General features: G+C 36.9%; 1 pseudogene; it reads left to right on the forward strand.

Moving 5' to 3' along the window:
- Positions 1–7,266: 7,266 nt before the first annotated feature.
- LOC132630426 (L-type lectin-domain containing receptor kinase IV.1-like) lies at positions 7,267–15,156 on the forward strand (annotated as a pseudogene).
- Positions 15,157–15,925: the final 769 nt, after the last annotated feature.

Raw genomic sequence — 15,925 nt, forward strand, 5'->3', positions numbered from 1 at the left:
TATTGTTGCAAAAAGTACTTTAACAATAATATTTTGTTTTTGATGCATAAAAGTTCATTTTTAAAAGATTCATCATATATGTCAACAATAAAACTAAGTTGTTGTCAAATATTGACTTTTACCAACTATATTATTTTTGTTGCCAAAAGATTTGTTGCAATTTCTATACTTTCTTGTAGTGGCGGAGTCAGAATTTTCACTAAGGGGGTTCAAAATATGTAGAAGTTAACGTACGAAGAAGCCGAAGGGGTTCAACATCTACTAAATATACATAAAAAAATCATTTTAACCATGTATAAATAGTGTAATTTTTCGCTGAAGGGACGAACCCCCTTGGCTATGCCTGGCTCCGCCCCTGAATTCATAGCTTCAATGGCTTAAACCTTTTATCTAATTTCAAAAGAGAGCTAGTAACACATGATTAAAGGCAGATTCAAGATTTAAATTTTATCGCCGGTTCGAGATTGAAATTATATGATTTGATTTATTGGGTTTGAAATATATTTTGCTTGCATATTCAGTGGATTTTTTAAACACATATACGGGTTATGACACAGAGCTATTGGTTTCAGATGAACCAATATCTTGTGCTCTAAATTCTCCCCCCTTACACATGATCCTTTTTTCTATTTTTGTTTACTTGATGCGTGTGTTTCATGGAGATCAAAGTTTCAGTCAGTTGATCTTCTAGTCTTCATTGTTGGTTTCTCTAAGATGTGGATACAACAACAACAATATATCCAGTGAAATTCCACAAATGGGTTCTTAGGAGGATAGAATGTACGCAGATCTTACCTCTACCTTAGTAGAGAGGCTGTTTACCTCTATGATGTGGATATACCTATGAATTGCTTTAGTAGAAATATTCTAGTACATATATTCTTATTCTAGCTCAATTGAAGGAGGATACATCTGAGGAGATAAAATGAATCACATTTCATCAAAGTTTTTTTTCATGCATGATCTTTAATAAAATTGTGAGATAGACATACAAAAAATTTCTTCAAGTGATAATTTAGCGGATTTGTTCACTAAGGGGTCCTTTGGTAGCCAGTTAAGAGCTAATGTATTAAATTATGCATAAGTAATATCATGTGTGAGAGCATTCTTTTGTTATGTATAAAATTCAACAAACCTAATACGGCAAAGGGTATCTCGAAATAGTTGTGCGTATCCCCCGTTTGCTTTTTTGACGATATATAACCCCCCCCTCCCAGTTAGCATATTGGTCATATATACCCCCGCGTCTAACGGCCCATTTAATGGGGACACGTGGCACAATCTCAATGGCTCCGACCATTTTCTTTTTTATTTAATTAAAAATGATGACCCATCCAATTAATTTAATTTTAATATCCAAACTCCCCATCGAATATCCAATAATTGATCCATACCCATATCCAAAATTCGGATCTTTCCTTCCAAAACCAACCAAACGTCTTTTTTCCCATACCTTCTTCCCAATCCCAACCCAAAAACCGACAAACCCATATCAATTTCATTCAAATCCAAACATAAAATCAGAAGAAAAAAAATCATTTTCCTCAAATGCACATTTATAGCCCTTATTCTTTCTATTTTCCTTGTTTTCTTATATTCTTTGGCGTTCCCGCCTCTTGTGCCTCTCCATCTCTTGAATACGAAATGGTGGCTGAAAAAAAAATCAAAATGGAGAAAATTTTGTTGGAATCAATTGTGTACTGATAGATCGTTCTAAAAATCGCGATTAAAGCTTGTCTTAGGCAGCTAGAGCGTGAAGAAAGACGCAGAAACTCCATGGACAACCATTAATGAAGCTTGAAGCTTCAAGTTCAAGTTTTTGGTTTCCGCAAACGAGCTTTGTTTCGAGTGAATGTTATTGCAAAAGATCGGTTACGTCTTGGAGAGTTGATATCTGAAATTTGGGATAATTTGGCAGAGAATTCGGTGGGTTTTTGGATGAATTTGAGGTGCAAATTAGTAGAAGAATTTTGAATTTCAGAAATAGTCACAATTTTAAGAAATAGTCCCTTTCTGGTTTAAAACAAAATTAATGGTAAATTAGATTAAATAAAAAAGAATATGGTTGGAGCCGTTGAGATCGTGTCACGTGTCCCTGTTAAATGGGCCGTTAGACGCGAGGGTATATATGACCAAAACGCTAACGACAAGTGTATATATCATCGAAAAAGCAAACAGAGGATACACACAACTCTTTTGGGATAGTACAGGGGTATATATGACCCTTTGCCGAACCTAATACGGTATTTGGTTTGCAATTTATAAACTCGCATAACTAATACAAGTATAAGTTGTGAGGAAATACTATATATTATTTTGTGCAAGATAGTAGATGGAATAACTAATACATAAATCGCTAAACCCACATAACTAATCCCTGCATAATAATACACTTCGTCCTAACTAATCACTATATTACTATACCTGCATAATTCTAACTAACTACCAAATGACCCTTAAGGCATTACCAATATCAACTTTTGAGAAGCTGAACCACTAGATTGGGATGCGCCACCTTCGAGATGTCAAATAATGTTTGCATAAGGGAGAGTAAAACATGTGTTGTACTCTTTTTTTCTCAACTAAGATTTTGTCCCAATTGAGTTTTCCTGATAAGATTTTTGATGAGGCAACACTTACGACGTATTACAAGATGTGTGTATTTTTTGGGTCAATTGCACGATTGCCCTTCAAAGGCCCTAGTCTTTAATTTTTTGGCCCTCAAATTGGTGGTCTTTAATTTTTGGCCTTCGCTAAAAATTCCTTGGTCTCGAGTTCGAACTCCCGCTCAGTCAAATTATTTTTAAAAAAATCGCAAGGTAGACTTTGGATTCGCAAGGCAGAGTTTTGCAAGCAGAGTTTCAAACTCTACCTTAAGGCATTTGTTTTTTTTACTTAATTGGAATTTTACAAATATCTGCCTTAAGGCCTAACTTTTGCCCGAATAGGCCTAATTTTGGGCAAAAGGTAGGCCTATTCAGGCAGAAGGCAAACTTTTGCCTTAAGGCAAATTTCTGCCTGAATATGCCTAACTTTACTCAAATAGGCCTAACTTTGCTACAAACTTTTGTCTTGCAATTTTTTTTTAAATATTTGACTGAGCAGGGGTTAGAATCCAGAACTCATGGGTTTTAGGAAGGACAAAAATTAAAGACCAGTGCCTTTGAAGGGAATTCCGCACAAAAAAAATAAAAAATTCCTTCACTAGGCCTTTTAATTTCCCGAGGAATATTTTCCATCATCATTAAAGCCCGGCTGATAACCTAAAATAAAGCTTAGACACTAACTTCATGAATCTATTCTAAAATAAGACCAAGACTAAGCCCATGTGACCATATTAATTAACTTGCAAAATGCAACAAAATATGCAAGCAACCACCCCTGAACTTGTACAGGGATTTGTCACCGACCTAGTCTCTTACTAACGTCGGCACTCACACAATTTCAATGTGATCCCTCCGTCGTCCATGTTTAGTTTGACATACCCCTTAAAAAATAATAAATAAATGGTAATTTTACTATATGTCATTCAAAATTATATAAGTCACCTAATGTTGAGAAATGAATTGGAAACAAATAAAGATAAAGTATATATAAAATGGTAATTATCTCTTAATTTTTTTAAATTAGACAAGTTAAAATGAACATCTAATTTTAATATAATAGACGGATAAAAGTAGACGGATCTGATAGTTTACTTAAGATTCCCGATAAAGGGTGGACCAAGTCTAATTTACTTGCAAATTTCTCGCAGTAGGATCATGGAGTTTGACATGTGGTCCTTTCGTTATATGGTATTAAATTCTTGCCACTTGCCGAAATTATTTTCAGACCTTGTAGGTTCCTACAAAAGGGTCAACCGCGTGTTTCTCTTCTTGCATTATTACTACATTTTTTTACTATATCTGTTGAGGCCTAAGGGATTAGTATCAATGATCAAACACATCGATCCTAAATTTATTGAAGTTCAAAAGCATATTATTATTTCAAACGAGGAAATCCAAAAAGATATTTGTCTTCCCTAATTCTGGTGCTCCATGTACAATCAAACCTCTTTATAATAGCAGCGTTTATTCAAAAATTTCATAATTGCTATAGTTAGGTGCTATTATATATGTATACTGATATTTGATATATTTAGCTGTTACAACCAAAAGTACACAAAAAATTATTTTTCTGTACTTTTTATATTATAAACCAAAACAAATTACTTGTTAATTTTAAAATCTCAATTGATATTCATATTTCATTAATTAAAAATTGAAAAAACTAATAAATTCATAATTAGTTGTACTATACCAATAAAGAATTAACATCTAAGGAACATACGCATTAAAAATTTAAATATTTCAAGTTTAACGTAAGAATTCTACAATTGTAGGTTGTTTTGTAAATTCCAGTCTCTTAGTGATAATATAAGGTTTGAATTGATTTTGAAATTTTACAACACTAAATCAGATTACTATGAGAAATATATTTTTTCTTCTTTTAGATATTTGTACTTGAAATTTACTATGTGTATGACATTAATGATGATTACCATAAATATTTTAATATTTTATTTTATACATAATATATTTCATACAAAATATGATTATATAATATTTGAGTATGACTATTATAGAGAGGTAATTTTACAAAGAGTCTACCGCTATAATGAATGTCACAGCTGTTATAGATAAAATGCTATTATAGAGAAGTGAAATATAACGTAATAATCGGTTCCGAAAAAAATCAGGCCTTTATAGTGAAATATTGCTATAACGAATGACGTCAATTATAGAGAAGTTTGATTGTGTCTAGTACTCCATTTTTATTAGTATAATAAATATTTTCTTAAAAACTTGAAAATAATGACATTTGAAGGGCTTGCATTTGAAAATAGGCTTTTTTGTGATGTACTCCCCCTATTCACTTTTACTTGTCTACTATACTTAAAATAATTTTTTACTTTTACTTGTTCACTATAGCATATCAAGATAAAAATAGACTTATTTTACTTTTAACATTAATTATTCATTTTCAAATCATTTTCCAAGTCTATTGAGAGCTAAGTTGCGCGGACTTTTCACTTTCGTTGCCGCACCCGTGTCGGATTCTCCAAAAATACATTACTTTTGGAGTATCCGATACGCACCCGGCGATATTTTTGAAGAGTCCGTGCAACATAGATTGAGAGTATACACCAATTAATATGAATATTATAATAAAATATATATTTTATTTAATAATTTTTAAAGACTTGCAAAGTCAAAAAGTGATAAGTAAAAGTTAACGGATAGAGTGTATACTTCATTTATTACTTTTTAAGGGACGCAGGTGACAAGTAAAAGTGAAGTAAGGGAATAGTGAGTAGTTAGTACAAAAATGATGAACCAACTTGGAAGATGATTTTTTGGATCACTTGAGAGTTGAGACGACTTAGCCAAGTCCTCATGGGAAATGACAGCTGGACACAACCTCACACATTTATGATTTAACGCTTTTGGGATTACTTGAGAGTTGAGACGACTTGGCCAAGTCCTCATGGGAAATGACAGCTGGACACAGCCTCACACATTTATGATTTAACGCATCCATTAGTTTTCTCATTTATTGGCTCTGAGCCTCTGACGTATGAACAAAGGTGGATGGAATATAAACTGGGCAAGGGACATTAAATGACGTATGAACATTTACGATATGTTCTACTTTTAGGGTCCTGTGGTTCAAAGGACAAACTGTGCAAACCTTAAATGATATACGATTTGTGATGTAGGGATTAATAATACAAAGATTATTAATGTAGGGATTAGTAAGATAAAATTAGTGTAAGAATTAGTAATGCGGAAAATTTTATAACTTTCAGAGTTTCTATTATGAGAACACTTTTTATTTATTGTTTACACTTGCTTTCGCATAACTTAATAGTTTTAATATAGTCAGTATGCCTGTCCTAGGGTAGATGCTCATTAGGTGTCGTTCATGACCTAAGTTCAGATTTGGATCATAACAGGTAGTCATTTTTATTGATTCTGCTTTAGAAGACACATAATCAGTTTCATCAAAACTTTCCCCTTCAGTACTATTCTTCTTTTTTGGAGATTTCTTTATGGCAAGAGTAATTCTTCTTCATCATTTTCTCAAATATTTTTTTTTCACTTTGCAAATATAGAAAACCTTTTAAGTTCTACAACAACAAATAATTTTAGAAGGATTCACTTTACAAGGAGCCATTCCATAAACTTCTTCATTAAAACTCATTGTTCTATTCGGTAACACTTTATCTTGTGTGTAATCTAAGTCATTCTCAGAATCATCTTCATCTGTGTAAATTTCTTCTTAATTGTCACTCTTCTTCTTCCAAATTGGATTCATTACATGACTCGTCTTTAGTCTTCATTATAACCTTAGGATAATTTTTTATTTTTTCAAATCTTACAAGAATTTTTGCTTCTCTATAGGTCTCTCAAAACCAGAGCGAATCCAGGATTTCATGAGGATGTGTTCACCATTGCTTTAGAAAATAATGACAAAAATTAAAAAGCTGCCCGAGTTGGCGATTGAACCTGTGACCTTTAGAACACAAAGATAACCTTTGACCAGTGCTCCACTCAACCTATTATGACCATGTGTTCACTTAATTATTATTAGATATATTTTCAGAATTATACACATAATATATCGAGATTAGTCGGGTGACCATGTGTTCACGTGATCCAAAATTTACACACAAATTCGCCCCTGCTCAAAACAACCTGACTCAACTCTGATACCAAAAAATCTGGGAAGGAGAAGCACTCTCAAATTACTCAAATTTTCTTTGAAGATAAGTGAGGAAATGATTATTCGTTACTTCACTCAACTTGCATTCATAAAATTATAAATTGCATAGATATTTATAGATTCTTTTGTTCTGGCATGTACCTAGTTTAGTAATTTTACTTTAATCTAATCCAATTTTTGTCTTCATTCCTAATACATGAACAAGATAATACATATATCTTATTATTAATTTTCTAAGGCATGATCTAACAAGATTTCACGTAGTATCATAAAGAAAGGTCTTTCTCGTCCAACACATGGTTCTATTTCCAACATGCTTTACTATCAAAGTGTGACTTTCCTGCATGAATCCGGATTAATCGATCTCAATGCTGGTACATGAATCGAGCGGGAAATCGGAAAAACCCCCCATTCCTATTGCTCATTCTATTCCACATTAATTTCTGCATAACTTATACATGTATTATTTATTTGGAAAAGGAAAAACCAATCAAACATGGTACAAATACTATTGAGTGTTATGCAGTCGAAATAAACAACCAAACAATGTATGTAATTTATATAGGATTCCATGCAAATAGTATAACGCTTCTACTTCCTATCAAAGGGCCGAGTTATAATGATTTTAATACTGAGCTCATTGTACTTTTAAAATGGTTACAAATTTCATATTTATTACGTATATTTTAATGAGTTTTCACATACACATGTATATAAATGCACTGTATCGAAAATATTGGGTTCAAATACTAAGTAGGCGTTTGGCCATGAAAACCATATATTTTTCATTTTATTTGGTATTTTGGAGTTAGAGTTGAAGTTGGAGTTGAGGATGAAGTTGTGTTTGGTTATAGTTTTTGCAAAGAATATTTGGTTGTTTGAATGTATTGAAAGTGAACAAAGTGAAAACAAGTTTTTGGTGTTTTTTAAATTCCAAATACAACTTCAAGTTGTATTTGGAATTTTCATGACCAAACGTTGATTTCCAAAAAAAGTGAAAACATACTCCGAGAAAAAGTGAAAAATGGCCAAACGGACCCTAGGAGTTGCATCCGCCACTGCGGAGGAGGACTCCTTTATTTATTACAGTAGATGGCATTAAAAGCATTGTCTTATAGTAAACAGCAGAACAAAGCTGCATTTGGTCAAAATATTATCCCAATCAAGAAATTGGCAATGTTCTGCAACCTTGTTATACTAGTGGTTCTCTTCTTAGTTGGTTTTGCAGCAGCTGATGGATTCACTTACAGTCAATTCCCATCAGGGATTCTTAGCTTGGATGGCGTAGCTGAGCTCACATCTAATGGCCTTTTGGATTTAACAAATTCTACAACACAGGATCAGGGCCATGCTTTCTATCAAGATAAAATTTATTTCAAGAATTCACCTAATGATTCTGCATTTTCTTTCTCCACAACCTTTGTGTTCGCCATAAAGTCTGATTATGGATATTTGAGTGGTCACGGACTGGTTTTCGTTATCGCGCCACAGAGAGGAATTCGGGGAGCTGTAGCAAATCACTATCTTTGCCTTTTTAACTCAGCCAATAATCGGAATAAATCAAACCATGTTGTGGGAGTTGAGCTTGATACAATCTATAGTGAGGATTTTGGTGATATCAATGACAATCATGTTGGAATTGATATAAATGGATTGAGGTCTGTAGCATCTCATCCAGCAAGTTATTTTGATGGTACTGGCTTGTTTCAGAACTTGACTCTAAGTAGTGGCCAGCCAATGCAAGTTTGGGTTGATTATGATGGCAACACTAAGCAAATTAATGTAACATTAGCTCCATTACATGTGGGAAAACCAGTTGGGTCACTTTTGACTTTGAAATATGATCTTTCACCAATTCTTCATCAGACCATGTATGTTGGCTTTTCATCATCAACTGGTTCAGTCCCAACACATCATTACATCTTGGGATGGAGCTTCAGGACAAATGGGGAAGCTCGAGAACTCTCTCTACTCTCTCAACATCGGCGCAAAGGGACATCAAGATTTGTAACGATTGGCTTGCCGTTGATCTCTTTGGTTTCACTTGTTGTAGCAACATCAGTGGTGGTTTATTATGTAAGAAGGAAGAAGTATGAAGAACTTCTTGAAGATTGGGAATGCGAGTATAGACTACAAAGGTTCAAGTATAAAGATTTGTACACTGCCACTAAGGGATTCAGAGAAAAGGAGCTATTGGGAGCTGGAGGATTTGGTAAAGTTTACAAAGGAGTAATTCCTATCACCCAACTTGAGATAGCTGTCAAGAAGATATCCCATGAATCAAGACAAGGGATGAAGGAATTTGTTTCGGAGATTGTAAGCATAGGTCGTATACAACACAGGAATGTTGTACCACTTTTGGGTTATTGCAGGCGAAAAGGGGAGTTACTTTTGGTTTATGAATACATGTCTAATGGAAGTCTAGACAAGTATATATACGACCAACCAAAATTCACCCTTGATTGGAACCAAAGATTCAGAGTTATTAGAGGTGTAGCTTCCGGACTATTTTTCCTACACGAAGAATGTGACCACATAATGGTACATAGAGATATTAAGACCAGCAATGCCATGTTGGATGGTGAACTAAATGGTAGGTTAGTGTTGGGTCCATCCCCTTATTTTGAGGAAGAAAACACCTCCCTCATTTTAAGGAAGAAAACATCTCCCTTGTTTTGAGGAAGAAAACATCTTCCTTGTCTTTGGAAAATTGTCAAGTGCTTGCTTGAGTCACTAATGACATCAATAGGTTCATCTCATACCTATAAATAGGGAAGCTTTCTCATTTGCTAGATACACCAAAAATTGAAGAAGACAACACATCCCAAAGAGAGAAAAAATCTAAGAGAAATACTCTTAGTAAAAGGCCTAAGTAAGAGATTTTTTTTTTTTTGTAAAAAAATCTTGAGTGTAATTGGGATTGGGGTTGTGAGGTTGAGTGTTGTAAACACTTGTAATATTTCTTCTTTAATAAGATCTGCAGCAGTAACGTGGACGTAGCTCTCACATTGAGGGTGAACCACTATAAATCTTTGTGTGCTATTTATTATTCACTTACATCACGGCGTAAGTAGGTTCTGTCTAAGGAGGTTGGTATTTAAGTGGTCCAGCTGTGACCCTCCAATCTTTCCTGGGAACCTGCTTACAAAGGTCGGATTTGGGATTCAAATCCTAACAACTGGTATCAGAGCAACAGGTTGTGTTGTGATTTAGAAACGATGGGAGGCGAAGATGGTACGACGCACGGCATCGGTAAATTCGATGGTACAGATTTTGGGTTCTGGAGAATGCAAATTGAAGATTATTTATATGGCAGAAAGCTTCATGAACCTCTGAGTCTGAAACCAGAGGAGATGAAGCAAGCAGATTGGGATCTCCTCGACAGACAAGTTCTGGGTGTCATTCGGCTGACGCTATCGAAGAACGTTGCTCACAACGTGGCAAAGGAGAAGACCACCGCAGATATGATGAAGGTATTGTCTGACATGTATGAGAAACCTTCGGCAAATAATAAGGTATTTCTCATGAAGAAACTATTTCATCTAAAGATGATAAAAAATGCTCATGTTGCTGCACACGTAAATGAATTCAATACCATTGTAAACCAATTGTCATCGGTAAAAATTGATTTCGATGATGAAGTGCAAGCTCTAATCTTGTTGGCATCCCTACCAAATAGCTGGGAGCCAATGAGAGCAGCAGTTAGTAATTCTGTCGGCAGTGACAAACTAAAGTTCAACGATGTTAGGGATCGTATCCTTGCTGAGGAGGTGCGCAGGAAAGATTCTGGAGAGGCATTAACGAGTTCTGCTTTTAATGTTGAAAACAGAAGCAGAAATTATGACAGAAACTACAACCGAAATAGGGGCAGATCGAAGTCAAGGAATGGCAGGGGTCAATCCAGACCAGGACGAACACTTGAGTGTTGGAACTGTGGAAAACCAGGTCACCTCAAGAAGAACTGCAGGGCGCCAAAGAAGGAGGACAACAAGGGGGCTGGAATCAACGCTGCTACGGAAGACATTGGCGATGCGTTGTTGCTATCGGTTGACAGCCCGATAGACTCTTGGGTGCTTGACTCAGGAGCGTCCTTTCATACCACCCCACACCATGATATAATGACAAACTACGTGGTTGGGAATCTCGGCAAAGTTTATTTAGCCGATGGAGAGCCGCTAGACGTTGTTGGCACGGGAGACATTAATTTGAAGATGACAAATGGATCCTCGTGGAAGATTACAAAAGTTAGACATGTTCCAAAGCTGATGCGAAACCTGATCTCAGTAGGTCAGCTTGATGATGAGGGATATGATCTCAACTTTGGTAATGGGTCTTGGAAGGTGGCGAAAGGTGCTATGGTAGTTGGCCGAGGAAATAAGATTGACACTCTTTACATGACGACTAGTTGTCGTGATACTGTTGCTGTGGTTGACAACACAAAGAAGACAGATTTGTGGCATTGTCGGCTGGGGCATATCAGCCAGAAAGGGATGAAGCTGTTGGTGACAAATGGCTTAATTCTGGAGCTGAAGACGGTGGACCTTCATACGTGTGAGAGCTGCATTCTCGGAAAACAAAAGCGAGTAAGCTTCTCAAATGCAGACAGAGAGTTGAAGGTCGAGAAGCTAGAATTGGTGCACACAGACGTGTGGGGACCTACCACTGTCCCCTCTCTTGGAGGATCACACTACTACGTGACCTTCATTGATGATTCAACCAGGAAAGTATGGGTTTACTTTATGAAAAATAAATCCGATGTGTTTAGTGTATTCAAAAGATGGAAAGCCATGGTCGAGAATGAAACAAACCTCAATTTGAAGTGTTTGAGGTCCGACAACGGCGAAGAATACACCGATGGTGATTTCAAATGGTACTGTGACGATAATGGGATCAAGATGATGAAGACTATTCCTGGAACGCCGCAACAAAATGGAATAGCCGAAATAATGAACCGAACGTTGAACGAGCGTGCTCGGAGTATGAGAATACACTCTGGACTGCCCAAGACATTCTGGGCAGATGCAGTCAATACCGCAGCTTTCTTAATTAACCGAGGACCGTCAGTTCCCTTGGATTTCAGAATTCCAAAAGAAGTCTGGAGTGGCAAGAAGGTAAATCTTTTATTTCTGAAAGTGTTCGACTGCTTATCATATGTTCATAATGAATGATACGGCTAGAAGCAAGCTTAATCCAAAATCAAAGAAGTGTTACTTTATTGGCTATGGTGACACCGAGCTTGGTTACCGATTTTGGGATGAACAAAATCGGAAGATCATCCGAAGCAGGAATGTTGTCTTCAACGAAGAGGTACTGTACAAAGACAAGTTGCAAAAAAATTACAAGGAATCAGAAATAGTCGATTTGAGGGACTTCCCGACACCTGAGCCGCAGCCAGGTACAGCCGAGGCAGAGGAACAAACAATCCGAGAAGGTGCTGATTCTAAAACAAATAAACAAACGCCAATCACAGAACTGCGTAGATCATCCAGGATCAGGAAGCCGATTCACAGGTACTCTCCATCCCTCAACTACATTCTACTCACTGATAGAGGGGAGCCGGAATGTTATGAAGAAGCAATGCAAGTCGATGAATCGACTAAGTAGGAGCTGGCAATGAAAGATGAGATAGATTCACTATTGGCAAATCATACATGGGAGTTAGCCGAGTTGCCAAAGGATAAGAGGGCATTGCAAAACAAATGGGTTTATCGAATAAAGGAAGAACCCAATGGAAGCAAGCGTTATAAAGCAAGGTTGGTTGCAAAGGGATTTCAACAGAAAGAAGGCATCGACTATACGGAGATCTTCTCTCCCGTAGTCAAGATGGTGACTATCAGAACTGTTCTTGGACTGGTAGCAAAGGAAAATCTACATCTGCAACAGATGGACGTGAAAACTGCATTTCTTCACGGTGATCTAGACGAGGAAATCTACATGCGACAGCCGGAGGGATTCAAAGTCAAAGGAAAGGAGAATCTGGTGTGCAAACTTCAAAAGAGTCTGTACGGACTAAAACAGGCTCCAAGACAGTGGTATTTAAAGTTTGACAACCTTATGAAGAAAGCTGATTTTTCAAGGTGCGAGGCAGATCACTGCTGTTACTTCAAGAAATTTGAAGACTCGTACATGATACTTCTACTCTATGTCGACGACATGCTAATCGTAGGAGCAAACCTACAGGAGATTGATCGGTTGAAAAAAGGGTTATCGGAAGAGTTTGCAATGAAGGATTTGGGAGCTGTAAAGCAAATCCTTGGGATGAGAATCGACCAAAGCAAGGAGGGCATCAAACTCTCACAAGAAGAATATGTGAGGAAAGTTATCAAAAGGTTCAACATGCATGATGCCAAGACAGTAAGCACTACCTTGGCTGGACACTTTCGGTTGTCAAAGGATCAGTCGTCGAAAACCGAGGATGAGAAGAAGCAGATGGACAAGATACCTTATGCATATGCAATCGGTAGTCTTATGTATGCAATGATATGTACAAGGCCAGACATTGCACATGCAGTGGGAGTTGTCAGCCGATTTATGAGCAATCCGGGAAAGCAACACTGGGAGGCTGTGAAGTGGAAATTTAGATATCTGAAAGGCAGCTCGAGTTCAGCTCTGTATTTCTGAAAATCAGAAACAGGATTGCAAGGGTATGTTGATGCTGACAACGGTGGTGATGTTGATAGCAGAAAGAGCACATCCAGGTATGTTTACACCTTCGGAGGTACTGCAATCTCTTGGGTTTCCAAGTTGCAAAAGATAGTAGCTCTCTCTAGTTGTGAGGCTGAGTACGTTGCTGTGACGGAGGCCACAAAGGAAATGATGTGGCTACAATCTTTTCTGCGGGAATTGGATCAGGACCACGAGGGAAGTGTGCTATATTGTGATAGCCAAAGTGCCATTCATTTGGCAAAGAACCCGGTCTACCATGCTCGAACGAAGCACATACAACTCCGGTACCATTTCATTAGATCAGCTTTGGAAGATGAAACATTAGTGCTTGAGAAGATCGCAGGGAGTCAGAATCCAGCAGACATGCTGACAAAGGCAGTGACGATAGACAAACTGAAGCAATGCTCAGTTTCAGTTGGCCTGCACGAAGTATGAAACTAGGAAAGAGCTGCTGCATCGATCAAAGTGTGAAGACAAATTAAAATTAGTCTTCAAGTGGGAGATTTGTTGGGTCCATCCCCTTATTTTGAGGAAGAAAACACCTCCCTCATATTAAGGAAGAAAACACCTCCCTCATTTTAAGGAAGAAAACATCTCCCTTGTTTTGAGGAAGAAAACATCTTCCTTGTCTTTGGAAAATTGTCAAGTGCTTGCTTGAGTCACTAATGACATCAATAGGTTCATCTCATACCTATAAATAGGGAAGCTTTCTCATTTGCTAGTTACACCAAAAATTGAAGAAGACAACACATCCCAAAGAGAGAAAAAATCTAAGAGAAATACTCTTAGTGAAAGGATTAAATAAGAGAAGTCTTTGAGAGAATTTTTTAGTAAAAACATTCTTGAGTGTAATTGGGATTGGGGTTGTGAGGTTGAGTGTTGTAAACACTTGTAATATTTCTTCTTTAATAAGATCTGCAGCAGCAACGTGGACGTAGCTCTCACATTGGGTGAACCACTATAAATCTGTGTGTGCTATTTATTCTTCGCTTACATCACGGCGTAAGTAGGTTCTGTCTAAGGAGGTTGGTATTTAAGTGGTCCAGCTGTGACTCTCCAATCTTTCCTGGGAACCTGCTTACAAAGGTCGGATTTGGGATTCAAATCCTAACAGTTAGGAGACTTTGGACTCGCGAGGCTATATCGGCATGGGACTGATCCTCAATCTACTTGTGTAGCTGGTACTCTTGGTTACCTTGCACCAGAGCATACTAGAAATGGAAGGGCAACACCAAGTAGTGATGTATTTTCCTTTGGGGCTTTTCTGCTTGAAGTTGTCTGTGGTAGGAGGCCCATACAACGAGAAAGACAGTGATGATCTGATTTTGGTCGATTGGGTGTTCTCGTGCTGGAATAGGGGTGATATTCTTGAGGCTGCTGATATAAACATATTCATTGATTTTGTTCCGGGGCAAGTGGAGTTGGTCTTAAAGCTAGGCTTGTTCTGCTCTCATTCAGAGCCCTCGTTTAGGCCAACCATGCGACAAATATTGTTGTTCTTGGATGGTGTTGTGGCCTTGCCAGATTTATCAGCACTCGGAATTTCATCAGCTGGCTTAATATTTGACAATCACAGAGGTTTTAGTGATTTTGTCAAGCCGGATAATGCACATTCTGGCTCTACATCTGTAACAAACTCCTTTCTCTCTGGTGGCCGATGATTCATGATGAGTTTGACAGAATTTGTTGGAGGAATATTGATGCATAGAGCCTGGTAAATATAAGTAATTTTTGTGGATTATGTACTTCTGGTAAATTAGAGTAGCTTATGATGGAATATTCTGAACCTTTTTCTTCTTTCCAGATTTCAAAACTTGAAATATTTTATTGAGAAATGTCCAAGATATCAACCTTGTATCCTGATGTTATAGTTCATGTCCTGTGTAAAATAAAAGAATTATCAAATTCTTGAGTTAATCAGGGATTCTTTATCCTGCAGAATTAATGTATGCAAAAAGCACATAATTGAACAAGCAAAATAATTCAGGCTTGATAGTATAGTTTAGAATGGAAGAATATAACAGAGATAAGCACTCTTGCCCCTCCAGTCATTCATTATTGGCCTCTATCATGTACTTGTATTCGCAATAAGTCAAAGTTTGGCAATTCCTTTGTCAAGAAGGGCATTGCAATTGCCTTCTTCAGCTGTCAGATCTTTTATGATTTCATGACTTTGTCTTTGTTATAGCCCGTACTTTGTACGTTTGGATACTTCGAGGTAGTCGTGGTACGTTGAAGGCGAGACCATTTTCCAAAACTATTTTAGTGTGCAAGTTGTTGTGAATATTATTTGTGAGTACTATTGGTATGGAAATATTGAGAAAGGCTAAGGATAAAAAGGGAAATTCACAAAAGAGTTCATGGAAATATTGTTAAAGGCTAAGGGCAAATTTGGAAATTAGGAAAATAATTTTCATGAATTTAGAACAAAAGGTAGTCATACACACAGGTGGGAGGTGAATATTGGGAATTGAAAAGGGTAAAATAGTAATTG

Source organism: Lycium barbarum, chromosome 3 (genome assembly GCF_019175385.1).
Source record: "Lycium barbarum isolate Lr01 chromosome 3, ASM1917538v2, whole genome shotgun sequence".
Taxonomy (NCBI): Eukaryota; Viridiplantae; Streptophyta; class Magnoliopsida; order Solanales; family Solanaceae; genus Lycium; species Lycium barbarum.